The sequence below is a fragment of the Moschus berezovskii genome, chromosome 11 (genome assembly GCF_049115385.1).
Source record: "Moschus berezovskii isolate FMDL1 chromosome 11, NW_MosBer_1.0, whole genome shotgun sequence".
Classification (NCBI taxonomy): domain Eukaryota; kingdom Metazoa; phylum Chordata; class Mammalia; order Artiodactyla; family Moschidae; genus Moschus; species Moschus berezovskii.
Genome location: NC_142470.1, coordinates 82,582,518 through 82,606,853, shown reverse-complemented (window position 1 = coordinate 82,606,853; position 24,336 = coordinate 82,582,518). Strand labels below are relative to the sequence as shown.

The window sequence follows — 24,336 nt, the reverse complement described above, 5'->3', positions numbered from 1 at the left end:
ATAGAATCTCAAACTAGTTTTAGAAAGAGAGTTTCTTCAAAGGATTCAGGATATCTCCTACAATCAGGGGAAGAACTGAATCACTAGCCACGGCACAAAGGGCAGAACCGAGGTCCTTGGAGGGACTCGCTTCTCGCTCTGCTTCCTGTTGGGTTCAACTTCTTTCCTGTGAAGGGGCGTGCAGCCGCTGACCCTGTCTGCATTTCGTGTTTTGATGCTCCCTCCACCAGAGAGGGACTTATATTCCGATCCCAAAGTAACAGAATCTCAGGGAAGGAATCGCCATGGTTCCACTTTGTTTGGGCACCTCCCCTGCCCCGCGCAGTGGCTCAGTGTGGAGGAACAAAGGAACTGGCATTTACAATAAGATTGCAGCATTGTCATGGGCGGGGGGGGAGGGGAAGGAAGACTGCTAAGTCAGCAACAACGAAAGGCAGTCCAAATTATTAACCTGGAAATGAGCTTGCAGTCAAGAAAGGGGGCTAATTAGTACCCGCAGGTGACTAAAAATGAAACACAACACCCGGCTATGTTACCACCAATTGATCCTCAACACTCCTTTGATAACCCTCTACCCTCCACCCCACAGCTCCCACTCACCTGGACTCAGCAATAACCTCATCACATGTCCCTGGTGTTTCCCCTATAGGTTTCTTCCTTCCTTTACCCTGCCCCCACCGCCCAAACACACCACCCCCTGCCCCAGGCCAGAGCAGTCCTTACAGATGGGCCTCCCCTTGGCCCCACTTTTTTTTCTAATATTTATTTAATTTATTGATTTGGCTGCGCCAGATCTTAGTTACAGCACGTGGGATCTAGTTCCCTGGCCAGGGATCAAACCCAGGCCCACTCAGCGTCTTAGCCACTGAACCACCAGGGAAATCCCTTGACCCTACTTTGAAGGATTCCCTTTTCAGGGCCTTCAGTGGCCATCCCAGACCCTAGAATTGAAGCCAGTTCCATTCTTTTTTTTTTTTTTTCTTTTTTTACATATTCTTTTTCATTATGATTTACTACAAGATATTCAATATAGTTCCCTGTGCTATACAGGAGGGCTTTGTTTATCTATTTTATATACAGAAGTTTGTATCTGCTAATCCCAAACTCCTAGCTTATTCTTCCCCACCCTCTTTCCTCGTAGGTTCGTAAGTCGGTTTTCTATGTCTGTGAGTCTGTTTTGCAAATAGGTTCATATTTTAGATTCTACATATAAGTGATATCACATGGTATAGGCCTTTCTCCTTCTGACTCACTTCACTTACTATGATAATCTCTAGGTCCATCCATGTTGCTGCAAATGGCATTATTTCATTTTTTTAATGGCTGAGTATTCCATTGTATATACATACCACATCTTCTTTAGCCATTTCTCTGTCAGCGGACACTGAGGTTGCTTCCAAGTCTTAGCTATCGTGAATAGTGCTGCTATGAACATTGGGGGTGCATTATCTTTTCAAATTTTACTTTTCTCTGAATATATACCCAGGAGTAGGACTGCTGAATCACGTGGCAACTCTATTTGGAGTTTTTTAAGGAGCCTCTATACTGTCCTCCATAATGTCTCCACCAGTTTATGTTCCCAGCAGTTTGGGAGGGTTCCCTGTTCTCCACACCCTCTCCAGCATTTGTTATTTGTAGACTTTTTAATGAAAGGTTTCTTTGGCTTGACCTCTCAACCTTCCCCTCTGCTGTCACCACACCTCTCAGATCATTTCAGGCCCAGTTTACCCCAAACCTCCTCCCTCCCAGAAGAACCCCCTGACCTCTCCAACCTCAGAGCCCCCTGCCACTGACCTTCAACCTGTCTGCAGCAATGTTCATCGCTCACATTGAGGGTGTGCCTGCCACGTGTCAGTCACCGAGGTCAGTAGGTGCTCTCACAGGCTTCATCTTACCTACTCCCTGAAAGACAGGCTCCACCATTTCCCTTTGACAGGGAGGAAGCATGCACAGCGAGGTTCAGTGACTTTTCCCAGATCACACAGTTGGTTAGTGAAATAACCAGAACTTGAATCCAAGACTGACAACTGACCTCAAAACCTTTGCTCTAAACCAGGAGCCAGCAAACTATGACCCTGAAGGCCACATTCTGCCCACAGTCTGCCTTTGTGCAACTTAAGAGCTAAGAATGATTTTTACATGATTGGGGGGAAAAAATCAAAAGAAGCATAACATTTTGGCACATGAAATTAACATTTTAGCATCCATTAATAAAATTTCACTGGAGCTCAGGAACACCCATTTGTTTAGACGTTGTTGACGGTTATTTTCACAGTACAATGGCAGACTTGTGATGGAGAACAGCCTAAAATTTTTACTTTTTGATCCTTCACAGAAGTTAGCTCCAAAAGGCACCACCAGGCTGCCTCCTGTCGATGACGCTCAAACCCATGGAGTTCTAAACACGCCATCTGCCTCTACAGATTGCTGTCCTTCTCTAAGTGCTGCGCTTGCTGTAGAATCTTGGTGGGAAAGTGAGGTGGATTTTAGCCTTTTTGTATCCCTAGGTACTCAAGACTTGCCCCAGATGGGACTGAAGTTTCAGCATCTGAGAATGTTGAAGAAATTCTAAACCAGCCCCTCCTGTCATTCCCCAGGCTGAGCCAGGCCGTTCATTCAGGGTGGGCAGTGGGAGACCTTTGTCCCAACAGGATCTGATTATTCTGGCCTTGTTTGGTTTTCAAGGAATCAGCTTCAAGGAAAGAAGTGGAAGAATTGAGTCTTATCCTGAAGAATGTGGTGGAGATTTGTCCCGGGGACTAAGTGGGATGGTGAAAGAGAAAGCGCTAAGCCTGAAGACTGGCATGCATGTCATAGATGCTGGATGACCTGCAGCTTTTGTGAGGAGGAAGGGGAAGAGATAGGAATTGGGGGATTCTGGAAGCTCCAGGCTTTTCCTTGCCTGTAGGGGGCTTTTGTGTAACAGAAAGAGGCTTGGCTTCCTCCCAAACAGGGGGCCCTGCCCACCCCCAGGACACTTTTGGGGAGTGAAGTGGGAAATGGAACGCAGCTCCCGCACACACCTCATAGCTGTGGATGGCAGCCCTGCTGGACCTAAGAGCAGGGAGACCCCCAGGAGGGTTTTCTAGGTTACCCAGCCCCTCAACTTCACCACCACCTCCAGCCTATTCACAAACCTTCCTGAGCTTCAGTTTCCTCTTCTGTATAATGGGGGAGCTTGTCTTCTCTTCCTCGGGCAGTTCTGAGAATGAAATGAAGGAGCAGGTGTGGAAGTCAGGATGGAGGGTTTTGATGTTAACCAAATGTCCAAACGGAAGCCTGCCATCTGGGGTCCTCCAGAAACTGCTATTGACAGGAAGGGCTTTGTTGTTGACTTTCTAGAAAGTATATGTTGTAGAGTCTGCAAAGTAGACGGCTATATTGTCCATAACTTATCATGGCTAGTATTATGTCTACACTTCATCTTGCTTTTAGGGGGAAGAGGTGGGGGGAGTAGGAGAGGAAATGCAGAGAGGGGATGAGATAGAAATAGAGCAATATTTCTCAAACTTCACCTGGGGGAGTTGTTTAAAAGCAGATTCTGATCCAGTAGGTCTGAAAGGAATGGGGCCTGAAAGTCCGCATTTCTGACAGAGTCCCAGAGGACACTCATTTGAGGACTACTCTCTGTCACAAGGGCTAGAAGACCCTAGAGCAGCCGAAGAAGGTGGGGCCAGGGTTTCCTTGCCCGAGGCGGGCAGGAGGAGCAGTGAAAGTTTTCACCATCTCAGTGGACCTGCTTCTTGAAGCGAGGGGCAGACTACCAGGACCCCAGGGATCAGCCTGGCTGGCCCCAGACCTGGAAACTGTGTGGGTGAAGCCTTCCTTGAAGGACCCACACCCTCAGTGAGGGAACTGAATCTGGGGAGCTGGGGAAGGGCTGGGTTTCCCCCAGATCAAAGCAGGTTCCTCAGTCTTTGATTCGCAAAAAACCGCAGACCCTTCAGAGACTGGCCTGAGCTTGGGACTGGCTGGCCTTGGGGCCTCGGGTGAGTGGTCAGAGGCCCCCAGCCTGCTCTCCTTTTACATAACAGCTTGGCCGTCTAACAAAAGGACAGTCCTTGAAAGGCCGTATGGGGTTGTTAAAAGCTTCCGGCAATGGTTTAATTGGGGGCGATTAAAGTGTCCACCTCAGGAAGGCCTGCCCTTCAAAGGCCAACCAGGTCTGGCTCCCCTGCCCTCAGCACCTCTCCCCTCAGCCCCACCCCCCATGGTAGCCCTGCCCCCAGCCTCTCCCTTCAGCCCCTTGGCTCCCTTCCCTGGGGCTCCCTGCGGACCAAGGAAGTCAGCCTAGGGACCCTTTGGCCAGCCTGTCTGGGGGGATTCCGTCCAGGCCCCTGGACCATTGCTACCATTTGTTCACACAGTTTGGCCTTGTGGCTGAGTCGGTGTGGGAGGCGGAGAAGGCTGAGTTTGAGACACAAAGGGCCCGAGAACAGGCCCACCCTGAGACTCCCGCCATCTCTCTCCCCCAGGAAACCTAGCCTGGTCTCTGGACCCTTCCTCCAGCTCCCTTACCAGCTCCTTTCCCCAGGCCCCTTGCCTGTCTGAATTTCATGGTCACTGTTGGGGAGCTCCTGTGGCCCACTACACGTTAAGCTTCCAGACATCTGCTGAGATACTATCTGGAAGCCGCTACGGGCTCAGAGGGGACCAGACAGGGACCACAACTCAGAAAGGTGCTGGATAAGTGAATACAGTGAAAGCAATAGGGCCTGATACAGGTAAGATGAGCTGAGTTCTGAGAAGGCCCTCACCTCTGGTGGGGCTGAGGGAGCAGAGAGGCAGGGAAGACAACTTTCTAGAAGCAAGCAAGCCTAGAGTTAGAACATGGTCAGCTCAGTTTGGCCCATTTGCCAACCTTGATGTTAAAAGCAAGACCACAGCTGACTTCACTAACAGACCTCACCCACCCAACCAACTCAGGGATCCTCAGAAGGGGAAGTGGTGTAGATTTTCCATCAAGTCTAGAAATAGTTGTTCTGTGGGTATCTGGTTCAGACACGTCCCCAGGGCCCATGAAGTGTCTCAGAATCTTCTCTAGCTGAGCCAGTAGACAGGGAGATGTCTTACGGGATTCTTTGGGTGCCATTTTCCTCTCCCATCCCTTTTGCCCATCTCCCCACAGGCCTTTCTCTTCAGGTGCCCTGTTGTGTCTCCCAGGCTCTGTTCTCATCAGCCCCATCAGGTTCTGGCCGCATGTTGACCAGCCAGTGCTGTTCTGAGGACAGAGGTGCTGGCGACAAGGGTCTCTGGGATTTCTAGGTCCCAGGTTGGAAAAAGGAAAGGTGACAGTGAAGTGACAGTCACGTCTGACTCTCTGCGACCCCAGGGACTGCAGCCCGCCAGACTTCTCTGTCCATGGGATTCTCCAGGCAAGAATACTAGAGTGGGTTGCCATGTCCTCCTCCAGGGGATCTTCCCGACCCAGGGATCAAACCTGCATCTCCCGCATTGCAGGTGAGTATGAGATAAAACCAAGCCCCGAGGCAGGGAGGCAGGGAGGCCTCAGCCTGAACTGAAGGCAGCAGAAAACTGCCCTTCTGACACCCCTGTCCTGTTCCAAGTCCTCCCTTGGGAGGAGACTCTGACTGTCCTCTCATGCACCCGACAGTTTTCCTGGCCTGTCTCCAGAACTTGCTCGAGTCTCAGAGGCCCACACAGGACAGGGCCAAGTGAGAAAGCCTGAGAAGTAGGCATGAGTAGAGGCTCTGAGCAGAGCATTGTGACTGGACCCCCAGAGCCAGGCAGGCACCCTAACTTTGACTTTGAGCAATTCCTGATCCCAGAGATCTGACCGCTGGTTCCCTCTGCAGTATTGTAACATCTCACTCACCAGAGTGCCAAGCTGTGAGGCACACAAACCATCCCAAGCCCCTTCTCTATCTCTGAAGGCTCCTGGTGCGCAGAGCAGCCAACATCAAAGATTCTTATGTGAACTGTCCACCCCTCCCTCGAGCCTCAGCCTGGCAAAGAAGCCCTCTAATGAAGCAGCTCCAGACTTCCAGATCCATCCACTGGAAATACAACCTGAGTGGTTCCCTCACCCAGGGCGTGCTCCGAGGACAGGCAGGCACGGTTACTACGTGGGGCTACAGAAAGAAGTAGTAAGTGTTGGTGAGGATGTGGAGAACGTAAACACACTCCTACATTCTGGGTGGGAATGTAAATTGGTGCAGCCACTATGGAAAACATGAGGGAGATTCCTCAAAGAATTAAGACTAGAACTATCATATGATCCAGCTCTCCCACTTCAGGGCATATAACCAAAGAATACGAAAACACTAATTCAAAAAGATCTATGCTCCCCTATGTTCATTGCACCATTATTTACATAGCCAAGATATGAAGGCAACCTCAGTGCCCATTGACAGATGAATGGATAAAGAAGATGTGTATAAAGAAGATACACACACACACACACACACACACTGGAATGCTACTCAGCCATAAACAGTGAAATCTTGCCGCTTGTGATAACATGGGTGGACCTTGAGAGTATTACGCTAAGTGAAATAAGTCATACAGAGAAAGACAAACACCATATGATTTCATTCACATGTGGACATAAAAAACAAATAAGCAAAATAAATGAACAAACCAAAGAGAAATACACACGTCGATACAGAGAACCCAACAGTGGTTACCATAGGGGAAGGAGTAGAGGGAGAAGGGAGGGAAATGGAAAAGGGGATCAAGTGTATGGTGACAGATGGAAATGAAATTTTTGGTGGTGAGCACACCATCATATATACAAGAGTATATGAAATGCAATGTTAGAAACCAATGTTACCTCAATTAAAATTAAAAAAAATAAAAAAAGAATCAGGGCTATGGAAATTCAGAAAAGAGCTGTCTGCTTCCCCATCCTAGTCACTCTTGCTAAGACTTACTCTTTTCTACTAGGGTGATCAACTGTCTTGGTTTCCCTGGGACTGGGGGAACTTTCAGTTTGAAAAGCTGGACAGTCCCAGGCAAACCATCTTGATTTGCTTAGGACTGAGGACTTTCTGAAGATGGGCTTTCAGTGTTAAAACTGGGAATGACAGGGTGGTCACCCTCTCTTTCCCTCATAGTCTGGCCTCTGCCCCCATTGGTCCCCTGAGTCAGTGTCCAAAGGCCACCAATGACCTTCAAAGTTCAGTTCTATGGCCTCTTGTCCCTCCTCCTGCCCCGTGGTGGGGATGGGAGGGTGGGGGGCATGGTGGAAGGCTGGGCTGAACCCAGCTGGCCTGGAGGGTACATGGGGGTGCGGCAAGGGGTCAGGGAAGCAACAGCCTCACTGTTCCACCCTCTCTAAGTTGGTTTCTGGGCCTGTGCCCTTTATCACCCCCTCACACTATCTGGCTGCCTGAAGGAGTATCCTCCTCGGCCATCTGCCCTGACACAGATAAGCTGAGGGGCCACCCTGGCAAGACAGAGGGGAAGATGTGGCCTGGGTCTTACACTGCCCTGAACCTTCTTGCCTACTCTGACCTTGGCCAGAAAAGCAGCAAAGCATCCCCCTGGGGCTTCTGTATCCCAGGGTCGACGGGAATACCTATACTCACATGACAGATGGGAAAATGGAGGCAAGAAAAATGCTGTGACTTGCCCAAGGTTTCTGGGCCAGACCTATAGAATGCAGGGACTATAAAAGCTTCAGAGAGCATACCCAAAGGCTTCTGTGATGGAGCTCCATGGACTCAAACTTATACTTTGAGTCTAAGCAGTCTGAAAGACACACAGATGAAGATTCAGCACCCCCAAGTCCTCAGTGATCTCAGGCCATCCTTCCAAGTCACCCAAGCCCAGGGCCTTGAGACCCACCTCCTTTAAGACTCCTGCCCCCAGAAGTCCTCCTGCCTGGGTTTTTCCCTCACAACAAAAACTGATCATTGCTGCCAGAACTCAGCCTTCAGTGTTGTCAGGGTTACACTTACCAGCCTTCCTGAGTTCCCATTGCTCCAGGATAGCTGGACATTCCAAACCTTCCCTGACTACTCCCAACCCCACCCACCACTCCCATGTCCATCCTCCAGGCAGTGGATATGGCCACACAAAATTCCTCATGGTCCCCAACATGCCATGTCCTTTTTGGCTTCTGCTTACTCCAGCGCCTCCTTAGAAAAGTGACATCTTTCCCTCACCTAGATCTATGGCAACCCTGCTGGTCCCTAAAGGGCCAGCTGGAATGTTTACTCCTCCAGAAAGCTTCCCTGAATATGTGAGTCAGAAACTAATTCTCCTTAAAATGGATTTAGCACTTACCATGTCCCAGGCACAGGCAAGGCCCTGTGTACTTAACCTCACAACAACCATAAGTATCAAGTACTTTACTATTATCATCCCCACGTTATGGACAAGAAACTGAAGCACAGAGAGGTCAGGTAGCAGGCCCAAGGTCACACAGCTGGAAAGGGACAGAGGCAGAATTTAGGTTCTGATTGTTTGGATCCAGAGCCTGAGCTGTAAACCACCAATGGCCTGACCCTAGCAGTGTTTATATCTCCATTAGGGTCCCCTCCTTGGCTACACTGCACTACAGAAGCTCCTTGGGGCAGGGAACATGCAGGGCTGGCTTCCCACAGGAGTCTTAGTATGCACTTAGAGAGCTCAGAGAAGGCCCTTTATCCCAGACTCCTACACAGCCCTAGAGGGAAGGACAGAATTCTATTTCTATTATCCCTCTGGCCAATTCCAAGGAGTCTCTGCCTGGCTTCTTTTGGGATATGGGGACCTGGTCCCAGCCTGAGCAGGGGATATGGATGGCACACCCAGAGGGGGGCTAACAATGAGGCTCCTGGGGGCTCCAGTAGCCCCCAGGACCTCTCTCTGCCCTTCCAATCCTTCTTTCCTAAAGGCCAGTCCATACCCACCTCCTCTAAGAAGCTGTGTCTGCTTCCCCCAGACCTGCCCCCGTCTAGTTAGTCCCTTTGTCCTTGTCCTCCTGGTCTCCTGTTCCAGCTGGTGGATGTGTCCAGATGCCCATGTCGACTCTAAGCTTTCTGCCTTGCAGCTCGCCTATATCCACATGAGACTCTAGCTGTACCTCTTTTTTAAAACAATTTTTTTCTATGGGACTTCTCTGGCAGTCCAGTGGTTAGGACTCCAGGCTTCCACTGCAGAGGGCCTGAGATCAGCCCTGGTTAGGGAACTAAGATCCCACAAGCCATGTGGCATGACCAGAAAAAAATTTCTCTCTTTTTTTTTTTTTTATGAAATGGATTCCCAATTTGAAGAGGCAGTGACAATAACAGAGCTTGTGATAATTTATAGAAATATTTGCTACAATATGCATATTGTATATTAATATAAAATAAGAGTCTGCCTGCCAATGCAGGAGAGGTAAGAGATGCAGGTTTGACCCCTGGGTTGGGAACATCCCCTGGAGGAGGACATGGCAACCCACTCAACTATTCTTGCCAGGAGAATCCAATGGACAGAGGAGCCTGGCAGGCTGTAGTCCATAGGGTCACAACTGAAGCAACTTAGCACACAAGTACATACAATATTATATTAATCAAATAATACATGATATTAAGTTTCATGATGAATAAATAATCCCAATTTAATTTTTATTTCTATATAAAAATATAATATTGTACTCTTAAGACCAGTTATTTTGCATATTTTCTCTTTAGATAAATGATGAAATTCAGTCTTAAAAATTCAGCTGAAGGAGGGAACAGAGGAAAAATTACTGCTTTATGGGTAGTTTTCTGCATGCTTTCGGATGTACCCTGAAGGCTTCAGTTTTCCGGTGGGTATCAGCCAGGCTCAGATGTGCTGAACTAGCTGGAAGGTCTCGGCTGCGTCAGGGAGAGGAGGCGCATGTGTGCCCAAGGGGGTGTGCCTCTGTGAGTGTGTGTGTATGTGTATAGATGCCGTGGGTGACTGTGAATCAATTTGTATATGTGGGTGTGTAAGTGTGATCCATGTATGTCCTTGTACAGTCTGCTTATATGCGTGAATGCTCTGGGTACAGGCAAGTAAGTACTCAGGAGCCCTCTCTCCCCTACACACCCAACTCCTACTGATCCCCGAGGGTGTGCCCCCACCCGCCTCACCCCGAAGCCTGTTCTGACCCTCCAGCTCACACTGTCCTCTCCCTGCCACTCCTTGCTGACCCTGCAGCCCTGACCTGCTGACCTACATTACCAACACTGTTCATCTTGTTCTGGTTCAGGCTTGGAGCTTGGTCACCCTTGCTCCCTGGGGGCGAGGCTGACTCCTTGCAAATTACCCCAAAGTCCAGCTTCGGACAGGGGACACTGCCTTGCCCAGTACGCACTCCTGACCTGAATTAAAGCCAACTGCATTGAAAGGAAACGCACTGAAGTGACTGGAAACTAGAGTCCACTAGCTTTCCTCTTTCAGCTCTGAACTCTTACTGTATCTTTCCGCCCATCCTTTCTCTAACTTACTTGCTGTCTCAATGTTCAGCTTACAGAGTACTTCCTTGTACACCCATATCTCATTCAAATCTCATGACCATCCTTTAAGATAAGAATACTTATCCACAGTGAGCAGATGATGAAACTGAAGCTCAGAGGGGCCGCTTCATGACTCATCCAAGGTCACTCAGCCTGGAAGCAGGGTCTAGAAACCTCACACCTGAATGGACACCGCCCCCCCCAACCCCTCCCTACCAGTAAGCGCCTAGGGTCAGGGGCAATCCCCAGCTTGGAGGGGGTTCTTCCTGACCTCCTGTAACTTCTCTGGTCCTGAGGTCACTGCTGGAAGGAGATGAACCAGGGCCCCCACGGCCAGGGACAACCCCACCCAGTCAGCACTCCCAGCTGCAGGAGGGGCCGTGAGCTCAGTGGACATTGTTCCCAACCTGTGGTTACTGATTTGACAACAGTCCTGTTCCTCTCCAGCCAGCCACGGAGTTAATGATTAAGGAAGGGATTAAATATTAACCACCTGTCGGGCCATGGCGTAATGTCTCTGTCTGCACCTGAGCCTACCTAAAAATACCTCCCACCTGCTGTGGGTCAGCCTCACACAGGGCCTATAAGCCCCTTGTTCTGGCCATCACTTCCCCAGGCAGCCACCCTGGCCCTGTCCCTAACCCAGCTTCTTCTCACCCAAGCCCCCTCCTATACCCACAGCACAGACCCAAGAGGTTTTCCTGTAGCTTGACAGCTGCAAGCCACACTTCTGAAAGCAGTCCTGGTGGGCTTTCTGGAAGAGGAGGACTTGCCTGAAGCTAACTGCTCTGAGTATCTGGAGACTGGAGGGTCAGAAGGTTGCATTTCCCCTGTGTGATCTAGTTTATCAGTGTTCTTATCTCCTTGCCCAAGTCCTTCCTCCACCTAGAGACCTCTCTGAATCTATGCTTCTCAGACCCCAACACCCCGCCGGCTACAAGGATTTATTTCGCTAAAGAAATCACAAAAGAGAGGCACCCTCCCCAGTCAAGCTCTTCTTTTCCCCAGGGAAGATCTGGGGGCCAGCCCCCTCCAGGAAGTCTCTGAGACTGACCTAGCTCTAGGCCATCCTGGACCTTGCTCCCCCAGCTTCCCTCAGCCCTGGCTGATTCAGCCTGGCATGGGCTGTTGCCTACAGCTGCAGGAAGCTGGCTGCATCTGTTGGAACCATCCTTTGAAGTTGAACCGTGCAGCCCATGTGGTCCTCCAAAGGCAGAGGGCAGGGACAGCTGTATCACACCCAAGCCCGTGGTCAGCCTCTCCACGGCAGAACCACAGACAGGATGACACAGGGCTCACTCAGTCTTTTTCTAGAAAAAACTGAATTCTCTACTCAAGTAATAATGGTACTGAAAAGCTCTCGGTTTCTGTTCAGGGGGAAGCCCCGGTTTGCCTGCTGAACACCCACGTGGCCTTGGACTACCCTCTCTGTGTATCCTGCAGAACTGCATTCCCACTGCAAGCCTGCAGACAGACATGATCATCCCCATTTTACAGATGGGGAAACTGAGGCTGGGTGAGGTTAAATAGCTAGAAAGTGGCAAGAAGTTGGCTTGCCTGACCCAAAAGTCATTCAAAATTTAAAAGAATCTAGCAGGGAACCCCAAATTCAGTTTTTCAAACCAGTTACTGACCGTGTCCTTCCTTCTTCTTTTAACTTTCACCCATATTGATACTTGTACTCAATCCCGAAGAGTCTCCCCGTGTGGGACTCTTCCCTGCAAATATGCCCCTTGTTTCCTATGATCTGAGGATGTGACCCAAGGAGACTCTACACGGAGACTCAGGCACTTCAGATGGGGATTTATTTCCAAGTCCCTTCTAAATTTGCTAAGGTTCTCGCAGAGACTTCTAGAAGGACTTAACCACCTTCCTTCTTTCTGCAGGTTGTAAATCATCTTACCAGACCCACACTGCTTCGAATCAGCATTGCATAGAGGTTTCCTCACACCGTCACTTGTGTTTACAAATGAGGAAACCGAGGCCCCCGGAGGTCAAGAACCTCACCTTCCACATGAGTTCTTCAGGGCGGCAGTGGCACTGAGTGTATGATGGCCTCGCCCTGGCACTAATGGGGGCCTCCAGGCCTGGGCAGGTTTCTTTTGGGAGTTACAGCCAATGTATGAGGCTCAAAGCAGAACCCCTCCCCCCAGCTCACCCTGGCAGCCTCATCCTGCTCCCCTCTGCCCCAGCTCTCCCCGCAGGCCGCTGCCCCACCTCGAGACTCTGCCTTCCCCCACCCTTGACAGAGACCCTGAGGAACCCCGAGAAACTTAGCCACATGCAATATTCCCATCCCCCACCGCCCCCGACAGACACCCTTTGACAAGGGCAACCTGTGGGCAGGGAAATGCCGCCAAGGCCCCGCCTCTTCACCAAGGCCCGCCCCTCCATCCAGGCCCCGCCCCTTCACCCAGGTTCAGAGGCCCGTCTCCACCCTGCTGTTCCTTGGGCTCTGCGTTTCTGCCTCTGACTTTTTCTCTCAAACACACACACAGTCACTGACAAACACTCACAAATTTAGGTGAATCCAGCAGGGCAGGAAGGAGGGAAGCTACCGCCCAAGACTGAGACTGGTTTTAAATAGACGGCTCTCAACTTTTCATTTGCATCTATTTGCATGGCAGATTTGGAAGCTCTCCATTTTCCCAAAGAACACAGAGAAGTAACGGATTTAGGGGCCCCAGGGGGCACCGAGGCCTTGGCGAGGTTTCCAAACGCCTAGAGTGGGTTTCAGAATCCGGGTTTTGGAGTGCATGAGGGAGTAGAGACGGGGCAGACCACCAAGTTGAATGGGGGGTGGGTGGGGCGGTAAAACAGTAGATTCTGTATGGGGCCTGGAAGAACCTTTTGAGCCTTGTCTGCCTTCCAAGGCGGAGAAGGCAATGGCAAGCTACTCCAGTACTCTTGCCTAGAAAATCCCATGGATGGAGGAGCCTGGTGGGCTGCAGTCCACGGGGTTGCTAAGGGTCGGACACCACTGAGCAACTTCACTTTCACTTTTCACTTTCACACATTGGAGAAGGAAATGGCAACCCACTCCAGTGTTCTTGCCTGGAGAATCCCAGGGATGGGGGAGCCTGGTGGGCTTCCGTTTATGGGGTCACACAGAGTCGGACACGACTGAAGTGACTTAGCAGCAACAGCAGCAGCAGCCTTCCAAGGGCAGAGACCCCTGTTCTGGTCACCTACTCACTTGCAGACTACTGCATGCCAGGGGGTAGAGGTGTTGGGGGGGAGCGGTGAGTCAAAGGTTCAGGTGCGTGGAGAGGCACAACTTTGTTGGGGGCAGGTGGGGAAGGTAATGGAGAAGCCTGAGGATGGGCCTGGCAGAGGGGAGCACGAGAGACACAGGCAGGGCCAGAAGAAGGGGACAAGCAGGCGCCGGGAGGGGGCGTGGGGGGTGGAACTCACCGAGATGGAGCATTCTGGGGGCGGGGTGTTCCTGCCCTTTAGGTGGACCAGATGTCAGAGGTGCAGCGCTACCTGGCCTCCCACACTGCACACTGTTCTCAGTTTATTCCCCACAGAACCTGAGAGGAGATTCCAGGCAGCTGGAGCTCTGACCTGGCTCTGTACCCCTGGCTGGGTGATCTTAGGCAAGTCTCTGTCCCTCTCTGGGCCTTTGTTTCTTCTCCAGGAAATCATCTATGGGGTGATTGATTCCCATTGGCCCCCTCCTGTTCCACCTTGGTCCAGCCTCTTCTGGTTTCCTGGGGGCTTGGGAAATATTAGTGTTTACCTTCTGGATCAAGTTCAAATGTGAGTGTTTAGGGTCTTTCTGGATCTGGTCCATCAAACTTAGCCTCATCTTTCCCTGTTGTCAGCTGTCCAGGAGGTCCAAGCCCTCCCTGCCCCTTGCTCCTTGTTCCAGACTCCTTTCCTCTTTCCACAGAGCGCCCCCACTCCTGGCTTTATTGTGCAGTTATGCAAATCCCTGTGGATTAGAAGGACCCTCTTCCTTGGTTTCCTACTCTTGTTGATGGCATCCTGGAATTTAAATTTTTTAATAAGGTGCCCCAATTCATTTTTGTCTTAGTCTCCCCAAATTATGTCCCAGCTTCCTCTCCTCCTGTCAGGCCCTCCTCAGCCTCACCTCACTGTGGAGCCCTCACTGACCCAGGGAGAAGGTCTGGCCTTACATGGTTAGGACTACCCACCCACAGGACAGAAGCAGAGATCTTCTGCACATCATAAATGCCACCTGGGGAGAATGGCTCAGGAACTGCCAGGGAACATGGAGAACAGAAGGGGCAAAGACCCTGACTGTCTTAAAAGGAAAGCTGACTTCTGTTAGTCTGATGGAGAGGCCAAGCACCTGGCCCAGGATGGTCCTCATCTTATGAGGGCACATTGCGGGGGGAGGGGTGAAAGTGAATCCCACTTTCATGTGGAAGGTGGGCTGCTTCTGAGGCTGGAGAAACAGAAGCTGGGGACCACCCCACACTCAGTCCTCGCCTTGCAGAGCTCTCAACTCCAAAAGTACCTCTTGGAGCATCTCCAAAGAGAAGCCTGTCTACCAACATACCCCAGGGGGGCCTGAGGCAATGCCTTTCCTGCTATCAATTGGTCTCATCAAAGACAGGCGCCCCCGGCTGCAGTTTCCTTTCCCCTTTCCTTCAGCAGCGTGGGTCGGCCATCCTCCCTTCTCCCCTCTCCCTGGCCCTGAGGGTGTGAGGTCTGGCCTCCCCAGGGCCCCACACCCACTCTGGAGCCACAAAGTGGGGTGGAGGCAATGGCCTGATCAGGTGGAGCCTGATGATCATGGATGCAGAGGTGGGGCTTCAGGGCTGCTAGCCTGCTGAGACCCCAGGGCAATGAGGGCCACCAGGCCTAGATCCCCCAGGACTGGAGGAGGGGAAGTGGAGTCAGCCAGCTGGACTGTTGCAACCACCTCTGGCTTCCCCTCTCAGCACCTTCTTTAACCACCATCTTGCCTGCATCACATACTTGACTGCCTGCTTCTATGTGCTGTCGCTTCAGTTGTGTCTGACTGCAGTCCGCCAGGCTCCTCTGTCCATGGGGCTTCTCCAGGCACTCTGCCTCTGCTAATGAACCCTGTCTCTACCAGGCTAACTCCACTCATCACTGAACATCTGCCTTGAGAATCTCTTTCCTAAGGAAGCCTTTCCTGAAGCAACCTCAGGGTTGCTTTAGTGTCTCCCTGGCCTTTTCCCATGCTGATCCCTCAGAAAATACTTGCCTGTGTGTGGCTCTAGCCTGATTAGCCCGGGGCTTCCTGAGGGCCAGGCTGTACCATCTGTTCTCCATGACCCTGGCAGGTCTGCAGCTGGGACGACACTCTCAGGTGTGCCAGGGCACTGAGGTTGGGACAGGTGGGAGGGGGAACAAGTCAGGGTTTCTTCCCTTCAGACATGTGTGAAGTGTGGGTCCCACCTGCCACAGGGATAGGAGCTGCTATGTGTCATACTGTGTTCCTATAGAGTAGGTGGTCACAGGTGATGAGGCTGGGGCTCATCCAGGTAAAGTGACTCCTCAAGGCACACTGGCCAGGAAGAAGGTCTGCCTGCATGGGCTGTTTGGGGCCAAGTGGTGTTTGGGACCTCAGCTGCAGGACCCAAATATGTCCTGCTCTGAGGCAGGGGGCTGAACTTGCTGACTTCTCAAGGGCCTCTAGGTCGGGATTTGAGTATCCAAGCTGAGGCCCCAACTGATTAAAAGCCCCCTGACATGCTGTCCCACAAAGCAAGTCCTCCCTCCCAGCAGCCCAACTGGCTCCCAGTTCAGCTGCAGAAACGGCCCAACGTCTCTCTGGAGCCCAAACAGGAAGCTGGGGAGAAGGGGGCTAACGGCTGGGGACCTCTGAGTCTCCTTCAGGAAACATGTGGGGAGGAGGCAGGGGCAAAGGCGGGGCTGCTTACCCTGCAGCCCCCAGGCTAGAAGCCCACCACAATCACTGAGCACCCCCAGTCCACCTCCTGGCTGGCAGGGACCCAAGCGTGCCCTGGGGAAACACTGTCCTCTTATGGGAGACATTGTGGAGAGGGTCTCTCAAAGAACCCCTGGGTGACTTTCGTGTTTGCATAGATTTTATTTCTTTAAATAGTTTTAGATTTACAGCAAAATTGAATAGAGAGTACAAGAGAGTTCTCATATACCACCCCCTCCCAAACCCCCCACCTTGGCCCCTGCACATGCAGAGCCTCCCCCATTATCAACATCTTCCACCAGAGTGGTGTGTTTGTTCCAGCTGATGAACCTGCATGACACCACATTATCATCAAAGTCCACAGTTTACATTAGGATTCACTCCTGGTGTTGTACATTCTGTGGGTTTGGACAAATGTGTCATGACATGTATCCACTGCTATAGTGTCAGACAGAGTAGTTTTACCACCCCGCCAAAATCCTGTGTTCTGCTTATTCATCGTTCTCTCCTCTTTAACCCTCCCTGATCTTTTCACTGTCTCCAGAGTTCTGCCTTTTCCAGAACGTCATCAAGTTGGAATCATACAGTATAGAGCCTTTTCAGATTGGCTTCTTTCACTTAGAAATACACATTTCAGTTTCCTCCATGTCTTTTCCTAGCTTATTATTCATTTCATTTAGCACTGAATAATAGTCCATTGTCTGGAGTCACCAGAGTTTATTTATCTATTCACCTACTGAAGGACACTTTGGTTACTTCCAGGTAATGGCAATTATGAATAAAGCTGCTACAAGCATCTGTGGGCAGATTTTTGTGTGGACATAGTTTTCAGCTCATTTGGTAAATATCAAGGAGCATGATTACAAGATCATAAACAGTATATTTAGTTCTGAAAAAAAAAAAAGGCAAAAAAAGCCCTGCCAAACTGCCTTCCTAAGTGCTGAGCCATTTTGCCTTCTCACCAGAGACAGTGAGAGTTCTTGATGTTCCACATCCTCGCCAGCATTTGGTTTGTCAGTGTTCCAGATTTTGGCCATTCTAACAGGTATGTAGTGGTATCTTGTTATTTTAATTCATAATTTCATAATGACATATGCTGATCATCTGGGTCAATTTTAAGGCAGGTTTTTTTCCCCCAAATAATCTTCAGTTCAGTTCAGTTCAGTTCAGTCGCTCAGTCATGTCTGACTCTCCACGACCCCATGAATTACAGCACACCAGGCCTCCCTGTCCATCACCAACTCCCGGAGTACACTCAAACTCATGTCCACAGAGTCGGTGATGCCATCCAGCCATCTCATTCTCCGTCGTCCCCTTCTCCTCCCGCCCCCAACCTTTCCCAGCATCAGAGTCTTTTCCAGTGAGTCAACTCTTCGCATGAGGTGGCCAAAGTATTGCAGTTTCAGCTTCAGCATCAGTCCCTCCAATGAACATCCAGGATTGATCTCCTTTAGAATGGACTGGTTGGATCTGCTTGCAGTATAAGGGACTCTCAAGAGTCTTCTCCAACACCACAGTTCAAAAGCATCGATTCTTTGGCGATCAGCTTTCTTCACAGTCCAACTCTCACATCCATACATGACCACGGGAAAAACCATTGCCTTGACTAGACGGACCTTGGTTGGCAAAGTAATGTCTCTGCTTTTTAATATACTATCAAGGTTGGTCATAACTTTCCTTCCAAGGAGCAAGCGTCTTTTAATTTCATGGCTGCAAATAATCTTAGGATCATATTAACTTCATTTCTTATCAGTCCACTCTTGAGGGTCAAGTACCCAGGATGGAGAAATGCCCAAATCTTAGGCACTGTTCAGTCACTGGCTCACCATCGGCCTTGACAAGTCAATTACCAACTTGGACTCAGTTTCTTAGCCTATAAAGTGTCTCTGTTCACTAGGATATGGTCATGGCTTGGTATGGTGGCCAGCAGTAAGTGAAGCCAGCAGCCACAGGCTTTCTCACATGGTACTGGGCCAGCAGTGACTGCAAAATAAGGAGCCCCATAGGCCAGGGCTGAGAAAAGAGTCAGGGGGTCACTGAACCCCCCAGCAGATCCCCGGGCCCTCCAGGACTGGCCAGCAGGGTGTGCAACCTGTTCACAGAGGGCACTCCCCCAGGGAAGCCTGAGACCAGAGATTCATAAAGCAGGATAGTCAATGGTAGGTCATGCAAATTGCAGGCAAACCTCAGGCAAACAGATAGAGGTCCTGGTTCTTGTCTTCATTAGAAAGGAACCTGGGAGGGTCTTCCCTGGTGGTCCGATGGCTAAGACTCCACCCAGTGCAGGGGGCCAAGGTTCGATCCCTGATCAGGGAACTAGATCTAACATGTCACAACTATAGATCCCGCACACCATAACTAAGAGCTGGTGCAGCCAAATACATACATACATAAATAAATATTAAAAAAAAATAAAGGAGCCTGTGCTCTGGGTTCTGGAAGGTTTAGCTCAAATGGGAGAGAGGGCCTCAAAGCTTTGAGGGCTGGCTGAGGCCTCTCAAAGTCCTCCTGAGCCAATTGTGGGGGAAGAAGAATCAAGACAGCACCCCTCCCCCATCCCCTTTTGGAGGTCTCTGGGCCCTTTAGCTTCTTGTTCCCAGCCAGGCCCTGCCCCCAGCAACGAGACCCAAGAAGACCATGCACACCACCTACTCATTTACATTTCACCTCTTTTTTTCTTTTTTGGCACTACAGAAAAAGAGCAGAATGGCTTTTATTCCCGAGCGCTCAGATAACACCTGTTGGCATTTAAAAAATGAAAGCATACCTTGTTTTACTGTGTTTTTCTTTATTGCACTTCACAATATTGCATGTTTTACCAATGTGAGTGTTTGTGGCAAGTCTGCATTGTCAGGTGACAGCTAGATTTTTTTTTTTTTTTAGCAAATATTTTTAAATTAAGGTATATATGTTGCTTTTTTAGACATAATGCTACTATGCACTGAACACAGCATAGTGTAAACATAACTTTTATATGCACTGGGAAACCAAACAAAATTTTGTGTGACTTGCTTTATTGTGACTTTTATTTTATTGCAGTGGTCTGGAACTAAACCCACAATATCTGTGAGGTATGCCTGTAATAATATATGGACATGGTAGGAAAATCAAACAAAAGAGAAGATTTAAAATAAAACAACTCTCCCCCAGCTTGCCTTCAATTTCCCCATCTTCTATCTGAGGGTAACCAGGTAACAGTTTCTTGTGTCACCTGCCAGAAAAAAATGTTAGGCCGATACAAGCATATGATGCATGCATGTATACCCATTAAACAGAAGGTACAGGAAAAGAAGCAGTGCTGTAACATAGATCTTTCCTTGCTATTGTAACCTCATAACTTAGAGATCTCTCTGGTCAGCATATGCAGACTCAGGCAATTTTTGGGCCATGTGGATTCTACCGTCTCACAGACATGCTGTTGGAGCTGGGCTGGGCCCCTGCAGACAGGTCTCTTTGTGACGTCTATCTCTTGTTAGAGCATTTTAAATGCTTACTCACCTCTTTCTTAATCACCTCCAGTCACCCTTGGGCCAGAATGTCTTGGGACCGTCTCAGAGCCTAGAAATCAGATGTGCAATTAACCCAACGCAGGCAGAGAGAGCTCATGTAGGCAGGTTTGCCTGGTGGCCTTGGGCAAGGCATGAACTTTCTCTGAACCTCAGTTTCTGCCTCTGTAATATGGGATCATCCTCTCTGAAAGTGGAGGTAGAGATTTTTAAGAGACAGTGTGGTCTAATGAGTGGGCTTCCTTTACCTTTATGAAACTTGACGCTCATTTGATGAAACAAAACTTCCCCTTGGACCTCCAGGGGACAGGGCAATCATAGATGAGGAAACAGAGGCACAGAGAAGTTGAGGAACTTGCCCAAGGTCACACAGCTGATAAGTGGGAAAACTGGGAGGGAACCAGTCAGGCTGGCTCCAGAATCTGTGGTCTGGGAAACCAGATGGACCACGAAGGCTGCTGGAAGGCATGGTGTTATGGAGTGTCCGGGGGCTGGAGTAAGCTGGGTGGAGAAGGGGCAGGGCATGAATAGGGCTAATGGAGGCAGAGGCACCTTCTTACCCAGTGCTCACCCAAGGGGAGTGAGAAGGGAGTTGCTGCCTCTCTGCGTCCCTCCTCCCTGGAACCTAGCACCAGGGAGGCCCTCTGTAGACTCTCACCTTTTCTACAAGTGACCAGAGGAAGGTTTGCATGGATGGTGCAAGGGTGGGAAAGAAAGCTGGGCCTTAACATTTTCCAGTGTTATTGTCTGCCAGGTGTGGTATATTTCGCCTCAGTTAATCCTTGCTCAGCAGACAACTTTCCTGTTGGGGGAGGTTAGCCATTCCAGTTCCTGACCGGCTCCTACCCTCTGAGGGTGGGTGACTGCTCTGGGCCCACTGACACAGGGGAACAGAGGGAAGGAGATACTCTCCTGGGTTTTTGGGACCTCACAGGCCAGGGTGAGCGGGTAGGATGCTTCCTCCAGAGGGGGATGGGGAGCCAGAGCGCCAGCCCTAGGTCACCTCTCCCTCTCCCCAGGGTCCCCCTTCCTTCCTGCTGTCCTGCCCTGTCTCTGACTTTGGCCAGACCCACAGCTGTCTCCTGAGTCATCTTTACTTTCTAGCTTTCTGGTTTTTACTCACCTGTCTCCGTAGTTTGAGTTTCCACCTTGGTAAGAATTCTTGTCTCGCCCTCTCTCCTTTATACTAACAAGAACACACAGCCAGCTTGGTGACAACTCCAAAGGACTCTCAGGGAAGGACCTTAAGGTCGAGAGGCCCCTGAACCTCTCAGCCCACTGAAGCCCCTGGGGCGAGTCTTGGCTGCAGGCCCTCTGGGTCAGAGCCTGACTTTCCTGGGGCTGAGCAGTCTACCCACGCACGTACTGTGACACCTCCAGCTTCCATCATGTGCTCCCCGCCACGCAATGGCAGTTAGAAAGCCACCTTCTGGGGCTAGCACAACTTCAAGGGACTGGGTTTGGTGGAGAATATGCTGCATAAGTGTTGGCCATTATTATTAAGATGAACTGGAGAAGGAACATCTGTGCATGGCCAGATGTCAGGTTGTGTGTCCAGAAGAACCTCAGGAGCTCAGTCAGGGGAGGCTTCCTGGAAGAGAAGGCCTCAGGTGTGGTGCTAAGGGCTGAGGCTGGGAAGTGACTGGAAGGCAGGTGCCTGGGCTGGGGATGAGGTGTGCAGGGAAGAGGTGCACCTTTGTTCATCTGTGAGAGAGCAGCAGAGACAGCTGGCCTTCAGGCCACCCCAAGGATATGAGCAGGTGAGCCGTAAGTTCACACTGGCTCAGTGAAGACGGATGGGCTCCATGCCAGGTAGAGGCCTCTGGGATACAGAGACCCCCATCCCCAAAGGCTTTAGTAGAGAGCAGCTCTGGTGGTAAGGAAGGAAGCATACTTTATTTGTAGGGGGTGCATGGCCTTACAGCAGGCCCAGGAGGAGCCCAGGGAGACCCTTTGGTCTGTCCTCTGGGCCCAGATCAACAGCTGGGGATGTCCACTCCTGTAGAGCTCCTGTGACCCCCGGCCTTGGACTCCTTGGCCTTCATGATCACCCTTTCACAGGCCAGCCCACAGGGCTTGAGGTGGTGGGAATGGAGGGCCGGAAGGGCTGTGCTGTCCAGGGCCTGCCTGTGGCGGGTGAGGGACAGGCCCAGTATGCTGTTTACATTTTCCCTCCTTTCCTTCTGGTGGCCCTGCTGGCCGGCGGTTATACCACTGCGGTTTGTGGCCCCAGGGAGTGCCTCCCTTACATAACCCCTGACACAACGGCCCCTGACACACACACACACACAGTCAGGCTCACACGCTTCTGCACACGTACACACTCACCCACATGCTCTTGCTGAGATGCTCCTCCACAGTCCCACATCCTCAGTGGGCAACGCTCTTGTCTTGGGAGGATTTTTACGGGCTCCCAGCCACCAACCACAGTCACACGGATGGGGCCTCCCCACTGGGTTCAAGGGGAAAGTCTTCCCACCTCCTGGCCCTCAAGTCCCAGGTGCCCTGAGCCAGTGGGACTGATCCAGGCCTGCCAGGGTCTCCCAGGTGACAGCCTCACTCTTTGGCTCCAGCTCAACGGGGGATGGGGGTAGACAAAGGTGAGCTGCCCTCCAAGAGCCTGGGGGTGCGGGGAGTTGGGGCTCGACATGGGAAGAACTGAGAACAGGACCGGGAGACAGAAAGACCAGACCCCAGGGGACAGCCCCTGTTACCTGGACTTCAAAAAACCTCAGGTACAGGCACACAGGGAACAAACAGGGGTGGGAATGGCCTTGGAGGCTCAGAGCTGGGGTGGGAGTGGGAAGGGAGGGATATAGTGCGACATTTTGGGGGAGTTTCTATGATGGCCGGTTTCATGCTTTTAAATGCACATTGCCCTCTGCAGGGGTCCCCAACCTCCAAGATCTAATGCCTGATGATCTGACGTGGATCTGACATAATAATAATAGGAATAAAGTGCACAATAAAAGTAATGCGCGTGAATCATCCCAAAACCATTGCCCTCCCGGATCTGTGGAAAAACTGTCTTCCACGAAACCAGTCCCTGGTGCCAAAATGTTTGGGAACCTCTGCTCTACACATGGGCTAGCCTGCAGCTCAGCGATGCTGCCTCCACAAATTCATCTGAGGCAGACTCACCCGAAAGTCTGTGAGTAAGCATGTTTGCCCTGCATTGCTCATGAAAAAGTGAAGCAGTCCAGGGCCTTGATGGCCGCCACTGAGCCCTCCCTCCTACCGTGGGTGGGTTCCATGCTTCCACTAGAGAAGATGCTGGTGGGCTGACTGAGGAGGGTGGGTCCATGGCCAGGGTGGTAAATGTGATCCCACTCTGTGAACTGAAGTGTGTGCGAGTTTGTAGAGATACAGTCACACAGTCCAAGTCTCTGTAAGGCCTCACCCAAAGCAGCTACTGTGGGGTCAGCTGTGCCGAGTAGGGCTGAAGAGGGAGCTCTGGAGGAATGCTTCCATTTGGACACGTTGGAACGCACTGTCTGCTGCTTGGGTACTCAGAACAAGCATGCATGAGTTTGGACTAAGAGGACAAACTCAAGGGGAGGTCATGCCTACCAAGGAACAGTTTATTTCCTACCCCCCTCTGTTCTGAAGGGCCTCGAAGAGGGTGGGGGTCGGGGTGGGGAGGGCACTGTGGCCCCACCGTTCATGGGCTGGGGCGGTGAACAACTGTCTTCATTTCTCTTGAGCTGCATTTTCTTCAACTGTCAAATGCCAGTGGATGGTACCACTCTCATGGGTTGGGAGGAGCTAGTTTTGTTGCACAAACGTCAATAAGGCCCTTCTAGGGGCCGGGCTGGGGCGTGCAAGGAGGGACATGGTGTTCTTGCTCTGAAGGAACTTCCAGGTCAGAGAGGAAGACAGAGCCGTCAGCAGCTGGTGTCTGATCATGTGCTTGGTGCTCCTACAAAAGCCTGCACAGGGCCCTGGGGTTGCAGTGAGAGAGAGGTTAGATCTGAGGTTGATTTTCAGCTGAGGCAGAGGAAGTCGGGGAACATGGGGGGATGTCCCAGGGGAGCAGAGACCAGGGTGGCGAAGAGCAGTAGGCATCATTGGCCATCCATGCTCTTGGCCAGGTGAGGAGCCGTCAGGCTTGAGGCAGAGCCTCGAAGAGCATGTTTGGAAGCTTGGATTTGAGCTGGGGGGTGAGGGCACCTCTCAGGGTCATAGGGCAGGAGGGGTCCACTGGCCTCGATGTTTTAGAAGTAGGCACTGGAAATGGTGGCTGGAAGGAGGAGCAGCTGGGGATTGGATTCCCCACTGCCCAGAGGAGGAAGCACCTGAGTTGCTAAGGCTGTAAAACAGATTGGGGAGGGCAGTGTCCAGGCCTGGTTAGAAAGCACAGGCCTTCAGTTCAGGCAGTCTGAGGGAAGGGTGGCGGGAAGCGAGAGGAGGACTCCAAGGAGGACCCCAGGTTCCGGCGTGGGTGACTGGATGGATATGGGGTCTCAGCTGTGGAGACAGGGACAACAGGAGGGGTGGGGGTGAGGGTCTGTGCTTCTGGGGGTGG

The 24,336-nt window shown here is 51.1% G+C and overlaps 2 long non-coding RNA genes across 3 annotated transcripts in view; both read right to left on the bottom strand.

Moving 5' to 3' along the window:
- LOC148776223 (uncharacterized) overlaps positions 1-12,979 on the bottom strand; it is a 40,872-nt gene extending 27,893 nt beyond the window's left edge. Inside the window, exons 1-2 of one of the 2 annotated variants that reach the window (XR_016038602.1) lie at positions 12,932-12,971; positions 3,138-3,202 (exon numbers count right to left, since the gene is read on the bottom strand). This is a non-coding gene — a long non-coding RNA (uncharacterized LOC148776223). Of the gene's footprint in view, positions 1-3,137; positions 3,203-12,931 lie in introns of both variants that reach the window. The other variant, XR_016038603.1, reaches the window with a different exon arrangement.
- Positions 1-24,336, bottom strand: part of LOC129539045 (uncharacterized) — a 71,245-nt gene that overhangs the window by 40,232 nt on the left and 6,677 nt on the right. The window contains exon 2 of the long non-coding RNA XR_016038609.1: positions 19,804-19,863. This is a non-coding gene — a long non-coding RNA (uncharacterized LOC129539045). The remainder of the gene's footprint in view (positions 1-19,803; positions 19,864-24,336) is intronic.